Here is a 16,511-nt window from a genome sequence, read left to right as displayed (position 1 = left end):
TAAAATAAGTAAAATTGTATTTCCAAATATTATAGATTCATTTATGTTTTTGTGAATTTTACATTAGTTTTAGCAAAAATTTTTATTTAAGCTCGAAAAGTATTTGAAATATACATTTAAATTTTATTGTGAGCAAATTTTATTTTGAGATAACAAACGCCTTTGTATTCGTGTTTCTTGTAAAATATTTTTAAGTCTCTTTCTGAACTAGTACCTATTGTAGTCTGGGAGCTTAGTTCAGGAGGCTTTCAGAGTATTACAAATAAATTGTTCACAGTAAAGAACTTAAATACTAAGATACTTTTCATATTCCTTTATAGTACGCGTTCTTATGGTACGCTAAAAAAAAACTAACTTAATATAGAAGCAAAGAACGAATAATAGCTGGTTTCTGAGATTAAAATCCTTGTATAAAACATATCATCACCCGATTCATTTCATCTTCAACTTTGTATGCTTTTTGAAAAGCGTTGGCATTTTTGCAAATGTCTCTGGGCAGCGAAAATGTTGCTATTTTAGTCCTATCAATTATTCGCTTGCTCGTTTTATTTGTGAAGTGACCTGTTTCCAGATGTATTTATAAACTTCAATTTCTTTGAATAATTACGATTAATGTATTCAGCTGTAATACTTACGACATCTTGTTTGACACATTAAAAAAAACTTTATCGATACTTTTGATAGCACAATGTGTGAAATTATTTCGAATTCGATTGCTAATTATCCTTATGGCTGACGTAGGGCTCTGTATGAATTTGTAATTTGTGTAATGGAAGTGCACGGATGCGAACGCTGAAGTTAATCCTATAGGGCGTCAAACCCTAAAGCCTAATGGCCTTTCCACGCTGCCGGCCGCTGTTGAATGTATGCGAATATAGTTATACTTATATAAATATTACCTTATAGCATAATGGTGATTTTTCTTTGTCCCTCTCAATTTCTGTGCAAAAAACAGAGATGACAATTTGGATTCAATTGTGGGGCAGTCGAAATTCACGGTAAATCATACTTTAAAATACGATACCTCATTTTAATTTTCTTTATATATTTCAGTCTACAAAATTTACTACGACGTTTCCACGATGGTAATTGCCCTATGAAATTATATTGCAGCAAAAGAAAAGTTTAAATTGATTTACAAATTCAACGGTACAATAAAGACGCCTTAAAAATCGACTGAATGTCTGCCAAAATACAATATGTCTATTCGGTACTTAGATATTAACAGTTTTATAATAATATAGATTAAAGCTTCTTCTAAAAGAACATAGTTTTTATCTCAGTCTACCCTTTCTCTTATTTATAATAAGCCAACTAAACTGAAGTCAAAGCAACAGGCGTTTTAATTCTTTAGTTTCAAACTACTGCTACTAGATGGCACTTGCTGTCGCAAATCTTGTTCTGTACTGAAATATAGTTCAATTTTAATTTCATGTTATGGCTCTCTCCTAAGTCCTAAAGGACTTGGGATTTTTTTTAATCAGGTAAAAACATTTTTATTTGTCATAATAGCAAAACCAATTTTTTGCTTTACCTCTGTGTTCAAACACTGATCGCGTTCATTTCTTTATTTGAATACAAAATGCTACAAAGAAAAACTATTAAGGTAAACATAATTTCAACAGGAGCTTACAAACAATTCCACATTATTTGATACTGGAAATTTCAAACAAAGACTATGCAGTCTGGATTAGATTGCTATGTAATTGAAAAGGAATGTAATAAATATATCTAGGTTTAATTTGCAGAGCCCGGGCGAGCTTGCTTCTAGGAATCGGGGTTCTATTACCAAGGCTGTGAGATAAATCTCATTACAGATGTTTTAGTGTAACATTTAAAACAGCTTTGAGCTAAAATTATTCTTTTAACCTTGGTAAATTCTCATAGATTCTTAAGTAGATAAGATGTTTTTACTAATTTTGATTTTTTATCAACTTAGAAAACGGTCGAAGTTGTTTTTTTCTTACTTAAAATCTTACTCTTATAAATGCAAACGTTTAGACGAATGGATTAATAGACGGATATATCTTAAAAGTTATTATCTGCAGAACCATTCAACAGATCTCGATGAAATGTGACATAGATAGTCTGGAAGAATACGTAGGCTATTTATTAAGTTTTCTTTTTAATTTCTCGTGTACGGAGTCATGGGCGACAGCCAGCCAGTATTATAATTATGAATGTGAATGTTTAGATGAATGAATGGATTTTCCCTAGCGATTGAATGAATCTCGATGAAATTTGGTATAGATATAAAAACATAGTTTAGGAGAACACATTGTGAGGGATTTAATGATAAAACGATGTATTTCTCTCACATTTCGGGTTCTATTAAACATTAATCTAGACACACGTTTTTTCTATCTCGATCTCTGTAGACTGTCATTTACATTGACTTCTAGATAATGTTACATATTCCTAGTTTCAGCCAGACTATATACATATTAAGTTGTGTTTTTTTGATTCCGCGCGGACAAAGTAGCGGGGAAAAGCTATTGTATTATACAATAATGTATATCTGGAGGGAGAGTGATTTATTATAAATATATTATGTAGATTCAAAAATTAACTCAGAAAGCTCGTCGTCGCTTTTATATTATATCAGCTAGCATTTTAAAAGTTACTTAGAATTTATTTTTCTTTTATCTCAGTGATGCTGAAGTAGATTGTTTTATTAAAATTGCCCATTTTATTTTTATAACACGATAAATTTCTTTTACCACTATTTGGGTACAAAGTATCATCGTCATCATCATCAACAACCTTGCCCACTGCTGGGCATAGGATTTTCCCAATGCCTTCCACAGTACGCGGTCCTCCGCCTTCCGTATCTAATCAATTCCCGCCGTGCGAACTATGTCGTCGGTCCACCTCGATGGACATCCCACAATCCTGGTCCCCTTCCGCGCCCTCCATTCTAAGACGTATAATGTATGGTAATTCGATAGTTTGCAATTATGTTCCTGTCAACAACGATGTTGACACCAGATTACCATACATCAGAGCACGTGGCCTTAACATGTGTCATACGTTAACATAAATTATCATAATCTTGTTATTTATTATCTACAAAACATTGACAATAAATTTCTCTATCAACCTTTTCTTATAAGGAAAGGAAAGTGAATTTAACGGGGTAGGGGACGCATAGGAAGAGGATATATCCTCTTTTTGTGGGTTCCCTCCTCTGACGATTAAATGTAGGCAACGCATCTGCAATTGCGGATGTCTATTGGCAGCGGTCGCTTCGCTATTTAGGCGTATTCAAGTGACCGCTTGCTCGTTTGCCATCTTTTGATGTATTAAAAAAAAACTTGAGTTAGTATATGTTATCGAGAGTTTGCACTGAAAATAATCAGTATTAACAAATATTATGGTTACAGTATTATTGTTTTTTTTTTTAGTCTGTACATAAGGAAATTTAAGTCTTCGAAAGTAATATTGTATCCTTGAATGGTTGACTAGAGTCGTCTATTCAGTATAGGAATAGCGACTACATGTCAACGGTATAGATTTGCACCGCTATCTTGGAAATCGCTGCGACTATAATTACTAAGATCTTGAAAAAATGTTGCGGGTGACTGGTTTTAGCGATGAAAGACCAAAATGTTGGCGACATGTGCCTGTCTAAAAACCTCTATGACATTGTTTTGAGTAAATCGTTAAGCAGCTAAAAGATTTCGAAGCCGGGATTCATAGATTTACGTTGCCTTTAGTGTACTAAAGGCGGTTGTTTAGAGAGGTATCTTTTTAAAAATATAAAAAACTTTTTTAAATCGTTCTTAAATCATCAAAATTGATTACAATTATAGTAAATACCCAGTTCTGTATTTGTAATACCACGCTATTAACAAATCTGAATGATATGATTTAAAAATACCAAGATGTTAATCATACATTATACAATAACATTGTAGTATTGGTAACTTAGGGTTGTAAGTTATAATTTTGAAAGCAAAAACGATTCACGCCGCGGGCAGCGAGCTGTGGCGCTGCCCTAGGCCCCTAGGCGGCGTAGGGCGAGCTTTCAACCTATTTGCAGACGTGACCACGCAATCGATTGACGCCCGCCATCAGAAACATTTCAAAGCAACAGTATTAACTGAACGCTTTGTGGAGATTTTTCCCGATGTAGTTTTTTATTTACCTTTCATATTGAGTGAGCTTTTGTGCAACTGACGCGTACACGCCCACGATTTGTTACATGTTATTTCATTTTGCTGGAAAAGGTCTAAAATCTTTGATGTTTATTTGTTGCAATATTTCGACGGATTAAATTTGATATAACTATCAGAGTGTTCCTATGTTAAGACTAAATTTCAATCAAATTTATTGTACCGTGTTCAGAGTTTAAGCGTAGGCCCCGTGAATTTGTACGCATGCCTTTATCTCCCTATTCTTATCACACTTGATGCGCAGCCTTCTCGGTCACCCTTAAATCGGAATGCTAAACACGTTATGAGTGACAGTCTAAACCAAGTCCCCTTCTCGGAGGCCCTTGAGCTCAGTCACTACATGAAGCATCCAACGAAGCGATATAAGAGCTCGACGGCCCCCCAATGGGTAATAACAACGAAGTAACAGTCCGAGCCGTGACTCCTGAAGAAGCCCTCGACACTAGTAATTTTTAATCAAAGTTTAGGCTAAGTGCCCTCTGGGCCCGGCCACCTCAAGCCCGGTGAAGCTGTAAATGCATCTTCAAGACATTGGCTAGCCTTAGAAGAAAATAAAATTAAAAGATGTCAAATGTGGCCTATTAAATTGGCCCCCCTATAATTTGAATAACTGCGATTGTCATTAATAAAACAGTTATTTCAAATGCATGGTATCCTCTATACCTTTACACAAATTTCGGTTGTAAAATAATTTCTGTAATTGCTATAAACTTCATAGTAATCATTTATCTTTACCGTCTCTTGAGATTTATTTTAAACTCATAGAATTTTAACCCTATTTCACTTTATAAAGTACCCTTTTAGTACACCTTACACCCCAATTTAAGCTCTCAACAGCGATTATCATCTATTTGATCTCCTAAAAAAGGGTATAGAAATGAAACATATTTGCGGGGTAAATCATTTATTACATAAAAATAAACTATGAACATATTGGGGATCAAAAATAACAATAACAATTTCTGTTTAACGTTGGTTTCCACTGGCGAAACTCTTTGAATAAACATATCTTTTTCATTCTATTTTAAAATTTTAAGACATTTTTGTTTATAGTTTTTCGAAAACTCTATTACATTTTGTACTTAAATTTAAAGTAAAAGTAATGAAATGTAAATTGAAAAAAAAAAAGAAAATGGCTTAATTTCGACTAGCGAGACACATTTATTGACTTTTGTTGTTACACAGAATAATATAATTTTGTTAACAAATAATTTAATGTTTCACTTAAATAGTAAATTACAACTTTGGGACTTTGTACCTAAATAATCAACATCTTAAAATAAAATCTCAACATTATTCCAGGAATAATAAATAAACAATGAACATTAAACAATTTAACAAACTTTAAAATTAAACAAATTAAATTATACAGAGATAAAGACCGTGAGTTTCCATTGCTGACACATGTATACAGAAACATAATATGTTTTTAAAATGTTAGCATATTCACTAATATTTATTATACCATTCTAATCAAGGTATGGATTATTGCCAGGATATGGTTGACGATAATAGTAGAATAAAGGTATTTGAACCCTCGATCACGTGATCAGATATCCGTAACATAAACCATTAGGCTATTTGTGCTTCATATTTTTGTTTTTCAATGAGTTAATTTTAATAAGATTTATTTAGATGGAAATATATGTTTCAGCTATGGAAATACATGGATAGGAAGTACTATATCTAATGTTGTATGCTAGGAACCAGACCAATTAATACTGTTAAGGTCTGTAGTACACATAGCAATGTAAATCTTCAACGTAAACAAAGTGATTTTCCTGACAGAGAACCTCACCTTAGAGGTTCACACAGAGGCCCACGTCGCAGACATTTAGTTTTTTAGTCGCCAAAGCTAGTCGCTCCCTGTTTACGTGTAGATTTACGATTTATTGTGTACGAAGGAGCTAGTTAGTTGTAGGTTATGACTGCACACTTTTATTGAGACATTTTTTTTTTTCGAGGAGATTGTGAGGGATGACAATACGTATCAATACAACTGTTGCTACAGTCGAAACCTACACTAAGAATTGCTATGTATTGGAATGTTATATAACGTTAGAGCTGTGTACAGTTAATTTAAAAAAAAACGTCGGGAATTAAGCTCTCTAAATTGTTAAATACATTATCAAGTTTTAAAAAATATGACAAAACAATTGCTTGTTAAATTTTGAGTCCTAAAACTGTCCAAGTCTTGGAAAAAGTACTCATACGCAATCCGTGGGGTTTTTATTTAATGACCACCGTCTTCGTTAATATGCATTTCATAATTTTGGTTCGAATTGCTTTTTAATGTCCATTATTTTCGCGAAATTAAAAAAATAGATGAATTAAGAACCACCGCCATATGTTAAGTCTGTTGTAAACCGCTTTTAACTTTCTATTCAACAATACTTTTTGTCATTTCGTTAATATATTTGTAATTTTTCCAATATTATTTGCCTGCGACTTCGCCCGCACGAAATTAAATAAAAACATATTAAGTAACCAATGTGTTCTTCCAGACTACATCTGTGCCAAATTTCATCAAGATCTGTTGAGTCGTTCGTCCATCCATCCATCTTAACTTTCGCATTAAAAATATTAGTAAAATATATCTTAACGCACTTAAATGTTTGCAAGTACTTCTGTATTTTGTCTAAATATTTGAGAAATTTCCAATGGTTAATAACCTAAGTTAGAGAGAGTAACTTATAATTATACTTAATCTTAATTTGGCATCATATTTTTATCAACTACATATGTGCGTATCACATTTTGAGTTTTTAAAATTACGTACCGCATTCAAATACACAACCACACATCAGCTATATCAAAATCCTAAGTGAGCGACAAACGCGATGACGAGCGATACGTAACAGTTTCAGCACACCTTTATTCAGCTACACACGTTCAGTTTTAAATGCAGTGAAAACTGAATGTCTGTAGACAACCTTGCAGACAGAACAACAGTTGTCGCAACTGTCAGTTGGCATAAAATGTTTTTAATAATTTGCGAACCCCAATGATCAACAATTTTCGGTTGCTGCAATCGATGACTAAGTTAATTCTAATTGCCTTAATTAGCAATTATCAATGTGTCGGTGTGCATAAGTCTTGAGAGATGGTGCTGACTCTAGTATTACATAATCTTTACAAATTGTCATAATTTGCAGCAACCGTAAACTGTGTTATTTACCTTAAAAAACCTCGACAGTTGCTATAACTAAAGTGCTCTGTGGATGACTTACTGCAACACGAAGTTCTCAAATAACCATAGCATATGTGGCTTACGTTGTTACATTCACTTCTCGGGTTTCCAATTCCAAAACAATTAGACAAAATCATATCACCATCTCTGTGATTTTCACTGAAAAAACTGAGACGTCAATATGTTTTTCAAAATTATTTTGGAAGTAAAATGTTGCCATAAGTTCTTTATTGCATCGCAGTCGTGCTCGCTCACCTATGATAATGGCTCATACTCCACAAAAGAGTGAACAGCCATTTGTAATTAGTCGTTCAATCAGTACATTGTTCCCTTATCACATATAGCCTTTAAAAGGCAATTTTAATCCTAAAATTTATAATTATTATGAAGATATGAAAGATGAAGATGATGTGATGTGCGATTGTATGTATGAATGTATGTATGTATGATTTCACCTTAAATATAAATAATTATTATATGGCTTTGAGCCCTACATCTAAGGTAATAAAGTTAAGCTCTACTTTATAAAAGCTTCTAATGTCCTGGTGGAGTACTCTTCTTTTTTTTTTTACTAGTCACTTAATTTTAGCTATTGTAGTTTTTTTATAATCTTATATAATAAATAATTATTATCTAGATTTTATAACTATACCTTATTTATTTGAAATAACTTAATAAACAAAATGCAAATCAACTAAAAGCGATATAATTTTGTAAACAACTCGTTCAGGATAACGTTGTACCTCAATCGAATACCAGCTAATTCTTATACTTGTCTTCCTGTATGCGTTTTGTTTATACTATTTCAATTGGTCTTTACAACACTCCGCTGACGTAATCGAAATAAGGTTTTATGTAATTATGAACGTCGATGGAATATCGAATCGAATATAAAAAAATTTAAAAGTAATATAATTTTTAAAGAAGAAATTAATTGGTAATGTTGACTTTTTTATTTATCATCTACTAATAGAACAACACGGTGGAACAATAAGCCAGAATGCTTTTACTCGTAGACTTTTTACGTGTAATTACATAGCTGCATTATTAATTTAATAATATAACAAAGAAATCTCTAATAAAAAATTCTATGGAAATTATAAACTAAGTAATTTAGCTACACTAATTTTTTTTTACTTTTGTTTAGTTTTTTAATTTTTTTTTTACTTTTGTTTTTTTTTATATTTTTTTTTGCTTTTGTTTATTTTATTTATTTTTTTGTTTTTGTTTTTTTTTTTTTTAATTTTACTTCTTTTTTTTTACTTTTTAAAATTTTTTTTCTACTTTTTTTAGAATTAGCTTTAATGCACGTTATAATATTCTAAGTTATTAATTCTATAAGACCCATAATCATTTTGGTTTCCTAAAGCTGTTAAACCTTCAGTTTTAACAGTTTTAACTGAACAATCGTACTGTTCAGTTAACTTACATGTGTAAACAGAAGTGAGAACTGTAAAGTTTATTTGAAAGTTATAACGTTGCCTACATAGGTACAGTTTGACTGAACAGTCCGACTGTTTAGTTAAAACTATTATAATTGAAGGTGGTTAGCTTAAATCTTAAATCTACATGAACATAATATCATAAAGCGACAATGGTGACGTGAGACTGCTAAAATTTATAATAAAATAAAATAAAATAAAAACAGATAGTAAGTATTACAATAGAATTACAGTTTTATTTAGAAAAGTTAATTTAATACGGTGATAAATATTCATGATTTTTTAAATTTAAATCGATGAGTTGTTGAAAATTTTATATCAGACTCAAAAAAGTACCTTTGTATGTTATTTTGTTGTATTTAGTTAATTGCTGCGGTATTCGACACAGATTGCAGTAACATTGGACAGATAGTATCATCCCTCACAATCTCCTTGAAATAATAGAGACAAGCATATGTATCAAACCCGGCAGGCGAAATTTGCAGTAAGATTTTTCTCTAGTAATAGTGTTAATTCCGACTCTCCACCCGGCACCGTACTGCTTTCGATCGCCCCGGCATCCACTCGTCACTGTCATAACGTCGTCAATGGCGCGGGTTAAAGACATAAATTTGTTAGAGAAACGTTGTGTTATTCTCGCTTCGATGTCGCGCGGTCCAAAGCAAAGCGTCGTCTCGCTAACAACCTGTCCGTCGCCTAACTGTACTGTAAACAAGAATGATGTACCGCAATTTTCTATCTTTATCTTACTAAATCATCGGCATTAAGACGGTGGCGATTGAACTCCGCGGAATATTGAGGCGAGGGAGCCGAGTGAGCGATGTGTAAAGCAATTCGCATTAACCTTTATATGCCGATGGATATGACATAAAAATCGCGAAAGTTTCAATACGTTGGTAATTTAATAGAATGAAGAAATTGAAACATTATATTGTGTTCCCACTGCTGATACACATGTATATTTAATTCATCATCTGTCCTTATCCCATTCACGTAGAGTCGTATTAGGTTTTCCTCTTCCAGAAATTCAGTCCTACTTCTTTCTTAATCACCTTTCATTCATTCCATCTCCACCTACGACCTCTACCGGTGTTACCCGTTCACATTCATAGTTCTCCTTGCATTCAATACATTTTATCATCTTTGGTTACAAAGAGTCGGTATATTTTGTATCTGTGTTTCAGCAGAGAAAATCCAACATAAAATGCATGCAAAAAAATGTAATCTTAATTTAAATTATTCTATATCTGGGGAATAATACATATGTACAAGCCCCAGAAATGTTTTCTTTTTCGAATAACTATTTCAGTACAATCGTGTTTTATTAGTTATTTTGTGTATTACGTCACACGTCCTTTTATTTTTTATAATCGGACGTACGTTAACTACGTAACCTGATTAATATTTACAACTACATTTTTCTGAGACATTCCGCTTTCCGTTACATTAAATTTACATGATTCTTATTTAGCTTACATTATTTATATTTATCAAAACAATTGTAAACGAAATAATTATATAATAAATTATATTAACATATCATAATAATTTTTGTTATAAAACGAACTTTAATTAGCCACAATAATAACGTAAAATTATACTGTCATTATTTGTTATTGACATCAATATTACACTAGACAGGCTATAAGCCGTGGTATTCTGTGCCCATTTGATTTTTGCCATTTTGTCACTGATTATAGCAGTTGTTGGTAGTGTTGGAAATTCGAAATAGCAACATAAATAGAATTAGCCGACAGTAACTTTGGCACTTTTAAGTCGGAACGATGCAAAAATTTATTTTCCATGCAGCAACCTATCCAGCGTATATTTCTATGAAAGTCAGTAATTTTTATAAAAAAGTAAGATTAAAATAAAAAATATACTAAATGAGTGGAGCGAAATGAGTTAACGTGTAACCCAGTTTTTTTGTGCGTTATATTTTTATTGTATAAATTTAATATTGACCCACGATTTATCAATCATCATCTTCAATTATGTAAGCCTTTATAGATCCACTGCTTCACAACGGCCTCTATTACTTACGCCACTCATTATTGTTATTAAAATTAAATTAAAAAATAAGAATGATTAAAATTACTATAAATACTGAAAAACAATGTAAAAAACTTATTTAAAACAAAATAAACAAACATTTTTTTGCGTTTTCAATTTTTTGTCTTTTTTTTATTTAATTAATTTTACTAATAGGAACTACCGTAAATTTATTGATTTTTACCCAATTTTGGTTTGAAGTTGATGATTATGTGATGGCAAGATGCATGGATGGATGATAGAATTTAACTTCATAGAGTACAAAATAGCGTATGCGCTTAGGACGGAATATTTTAAGAAATAGAAATAGCGTGAATATTTGAGAAGACAAAAGAACAAAAACAAAAATTGATGTAGCATTGTTTTACCTGAATGACTCAGGAAGATAATAATAAATATGTATTGCTTATGTAGTATTTTTATGTCTGTGGATATGTATGGATGGGCAAGTTAAATTGTGACCGACTATATCCTAAACGACTGAACTTATTTTGACAAGTGAGATATCATTCTATTCTTCTTTAGAATGTAATAAATGTACAGTTTGTTTTTTTGTAATTAACAAATTGCGAAATTTATCAGACAAAATTTAAAATATGGCGATTTTTTACTTTTTTTAAACGACTCTCTGACTCCCATAACACTCCTAAGATGAATACGAATCGACTGACGCTTTAGTTCAGGCATTTATGGCTCTAGGCGATCACAACGGAAGTTATATCTGAGGGTCGCGACCTCTGCTCTTGACCCTCTCAAGAAAGGTGGTTCTCTACTCTGTGCAGTTCTCGGCGATGTGGATGGCATTATGTATACTGGAGTTGAGTGCGGTGCATATTTGGTTAATACAGAGCAAAGGGCATACGAGATGTTATATATAAACCCACAAACTTAAAAATATTACCCTCCTGAGTTAGTCGAGTGAAACGGACGAATCTTAAAATTGATGGAGTAACTAAAAACAAGTGAGAGCATTCGGACGGAAGACTTGTAATGTTGTAACCTTATAATAAATATTTTTAAGATATTTATATCAAATTACTATAAAATATATCCCATGTATGTCCTCGTTTATTTAACTTATTAAATATTCTACTAACTATTAAAATAATTAAAATTAAGCGTGTTTAAAATGTATTTCTTCGTTTTCTTTATTAATTTTGGTTCGTGATCGACATATGTTACGCGCTTGTTTACAAAATACTCATAGTTAGTTTACATTTTTTTCAATAATCATTTCAGGTATATCGTGGTTTGCGTATAGTCTTTTGCGTTTAATTAAATCTTAATTTGCAAATAAAATTAACATTATCCTAACATATCCTAATTTCCGAGGTCTACTTTTTTTATATGGCACAATCCTCGGAAATAATTTCACTTATTCTAATAAAATATAATAATAAATAAAATAACTTTATTGTTTTCCCTATGTGTAAGGGACTGGTGGCCAAACTTAACTTAATAAAATTATAAATATAATGGAAAACTATTTCGAATCGTTTGTTTGTTTTTATTAATTCAGAAGAATTATAAAAAAAAATATTTTTCTTTTGTTAAGATAAAAAAATGAATATTTAACGAATAGAATAGAATAGTTACAGTTTTGTTTTTTGTAATATTTCTCAATAATTGATGCTGTTGTTCTTGCAATTAAAAAAAAAAAAAACAATATCTAATACTACCTAAAGCTTACTATAATAAGTTTTTAACTTCAATTTAGAATTGTATTGTGTTAAAATTTGAAATGTTTTAAATTAAAATATTTTTTTTTTTGTATAGGATTTCATATATAATAATAGATAAATGTTGATAAATTAGTGTTATGTGAATTAAATTCATAATATTGTAAAGAAAAGACCTTTGTACTTTAAATATAACATTTTACGGATGAAAAGCGCGTCGTAAGAGCGTCGGTGGCTCAGGGGTTTCAGCACTTGACTTGCAATCTGCAGGTCCTGGGTTCGAATCCCGCCATGTACCAATGTGTTTTTCGATTTTCGATTAACATATGTACATTTATCCGACGTTCTTACGGTGAAGGAAAACATCGTGATGCAACCTGCACATATCTGAGAAGAAATTCAATGATATGTGTGAAGTCAACCAACCCGCACTTGGTCAGCGTGGTTGACTATGGCCTAGTCACCCCTAACTTGGGGTAGGCTCCGAGCCCCTCGGTGGGGACATATAGTGAGCTGATGATGATGACGGATGAAAAAATCATTTTATTCCAATTTGAAGTTAAAAACCTATAAAGCTGGCTGCACACCTTCAGTTTTAAGTAAACATTCTGACTACTTAGTTAAAACGTAGATGTGTCACAGTTTTGTGTACACAAGGTGTAACTGGACGTTCGCACTGTTCAGTCAAAACTCAATGTCTGTGGCCGGCTTTAGTAAATTATCCTAGTTCCAAGGTAAACCTAATATTTTACATTCCTTGGAATCTCGAACTAAACTCTATCTACGTATGTACATCTTTTTTTTTCTAATGGCTTATAATTTAAATTATTAAGTTATTTATTTTTAAATGCGTATCCAGTACATTAATAACTATTTTTTATTTTATATATAATTAATATAATAATTTACAAATATAAATCTGTATCACTGAAATCCTATGATGTTATAATATCTAGACTGAAAATTATACTTAATATAATGAACTAGTTAGTCATCCATTAATCACGTGATGTTTACCAACTTTTTTAAAACCCCACCCTCACCTTGAACATATGTACGTAAATGTCTAAAGCCTCCTTGATATTTCGTGATTTCTGAATCCCTGAACCACCCTCCCGCCCCTCTAACCTCACGGTATTAATTGATGACCTTTTAAATAATAGTAAACATAAAATTTATCAGTACCAAAATGAATGCAAATAAATACAATATTTTTAAATGCAAAAATTTTAAAAATAAAATACATAAATAAGAAACAAAATTAAAGATTAAACGAAACTAGACTAATGTTTGAATTACATTATAAGCAACATTAATTTTTATAAAAATTAATTCTTTTAATTAATTTATTATTTTAAAATAAAAAAAATTAATGAAATGATAAACTTTTTTTTCTGTTTTATAACCTTTTGTAATTTTTTTGTTTTTTTATTTCTTTTAATTTTTTTTTGTTTTTTTATATTTGTAAGTTTTTTTTTTTGTTTTTTTATTTCTTTTAATTTTTTTTTGTTTTTTTATATTTGTAAGTTTTTTTTTTGTTTTTTTATTTTTTATTTTTTAATTTTTATTTTGTTTTTTAATTTTTTTAAGTTTTTATTTTGTTTTTTTATTTTTTTAAGTTTTTATTTTGTTTTTTTTTAAAGTTTTTATTTTGTTTTTTTTTAACTAAACTTACACTAAAAATAAATTAGATAAAATGATGGGCGGCTTTGTAATTTGATATAGACCGACATGCTTATCTGACCCGGTGTACATACATAAGTGACACTATATTACAGCGCAACCTTGTGGATGTTAAATAAGTGTCACAAATCTCTTTTCGTACTGTAACTAGATAGGTATGACAAGGCGGTCATGTCATATACGATGCCTAAGAAAGTTGTACATATTTTCTGACATATCTAATCGCGATAGCAGCGCCACTCCTACCGGGCCAGATAAACTCATCGGACTATAGATACCAAAATTTTGTATTTTAACGTTTAACTTGACTGATGTTGACTGAACTTGATGTTCTTTAAGATTTAATATAGCCTGTTGTGCGTATACAAAAATTGATAGAAAAAAACATATCTGTTTGAAAAAAGTAACACGCTAAATCTAGCCAACTACAGTACTATTAGTACTACTAGAAGCTCACTACATATGTACAGAATCTTAATGTATTAAAATACTTTATTATATTTTTTTTCTTAACCGTACTTATATATCTAATCTTCGGCAATATTGTCTTAACGTCGATAATTTTTTTTTTGTGTCGTATCGACCAATCCAACGTAAACATTTCTTATGTTATTAACCTACTCTAATTCCGAGGTATATTTTGTGTACATCCTCAGAAGCAATTCTTAAAATTATACTACGATTTTGGTACAATTTATGTTTCCGTGGCTTCATATTTACAGTTTTAAATGTTAATCTATATAGTAATTATATATATAAAAAAATAAAAAATAACTGTAAAATATAAGTGGCATAAGATATGTAAAAAAAGTAAATAAAGTTGGCGAATTAAGAGATACGGAGGGGGGAAAACTAAAAATAGGCTAATGTAAAATAATTAACAAATCGAATGAACTCTAGATATCTACCAATCAAATAAAGCTCTATTAATGTTAAAATAACGTACGAATAAAAAATAATATCTCTAAGGTGAGTATATTCTTAACTTACACTAGATCCGTGGTATTTTATTTACAGACCCTGGAATTTACTTGTTCTTAATTATTCACCGACAATTTTATGACTTTTATATCCATTATGTTTATAGTTCCACAAATTTATCTAATACGGTGGCAGGTGCTATCGCGATTTATGAAGAAATATATAAAACAAAATTACGCATAGAAAATGACGAAAAGTTCTTTTAACACTGTTTTGTCATTGAGTGGGGGGCGCTAGTGTGCTATCGTAATTTAGTGCATTACCGCACCCTGTCAAGGTCTAAAAACTGTCACATGATACTTGTTGTACAGCTTTTGTCTTGCTTGTCATTTTTTATGACAAGGTTTTATACATTTACTGACAGAATTAACTGCGATAAAAGCTCCTTTCCTACCGAACCAGATAACTTTGTCACACTATAGTAATGATGTTTACTGATTACTATATTAATTGACATTATTTGTTTTCAATAAATTACGAAACATAAACAAATTAGATAGATTAAAATGTTTAAGTAATATAACGCAATGAATTAATTTTTTTTACTATGGTAAGAGTATTTCAATTATGTAACTATTAGTGAAATTTAAGTATTTTGTTTTTAGAATAATTTAAGTCCCAGATTTATATATTTTACGAAGGATAGAAGGATATTATAATTTCAAGTTAATTTTGACAGAGAACTGTGTTGATCTTTTCCTAAAACGGTGTCGCAAGAGTTCAAATTCTTAAAATTAATATAAAAGAAAAGTAATAATAATATTAAGAAATATATAAAATAATGTAAAAGTAATGTTTGAAATACGAATGTGTAACAAGGAATTATGCTACAAAAATGACACCTTTTTGGACATTGGAAGTCTTTTATTTCGAGTTATATACTTCAGTTTTAATTGACATATCATTGTAATTAATATATATATACAACATAGTCATATACTATGATTTACTAATTAATTTAATTATTCCTATAGCTTTAATAATAACATAAGAGGTTGGTAAATTCATTCAAGCATTTATCTATTCATCCATCATCTCATTCACCCAATCACCATCATTCCGATCATTTTCATTCTGCCCATTCAACCATTTTACTATCTATCTCTTCATTAATTCATCCATCCATCAATCCATCCAAACATCACTTTAAACATTTGTCCGTACTTCCATCTGTTCGTCCACCTATCCATCCATTAGTCTTATCTTTCATACAAAAACATATTGTACATACAATATTAATATATTAAAGCTTTCGGATTGTCTTAGTTAACTTAACCTAACCAAACAGCATCAGGAAGAAGAATAGTAT

Source organism: Papilio machaon, chromosome 13 (assembly GCF_912999745.1).
Source record: "Papilio machaon chromosome 13, ilPapMach1.1, whole genome shotgun sequence".
NCBI classification, from domain to species: domain Eukaryota; kingdom Metazoa; phylum Arthropoda; class Insecta; order Lepidoptera; family Papilionidae; genus Papilio; species Papilio machaon.
Note: the sequence above shows the minus strand (reverse complement) of the source record.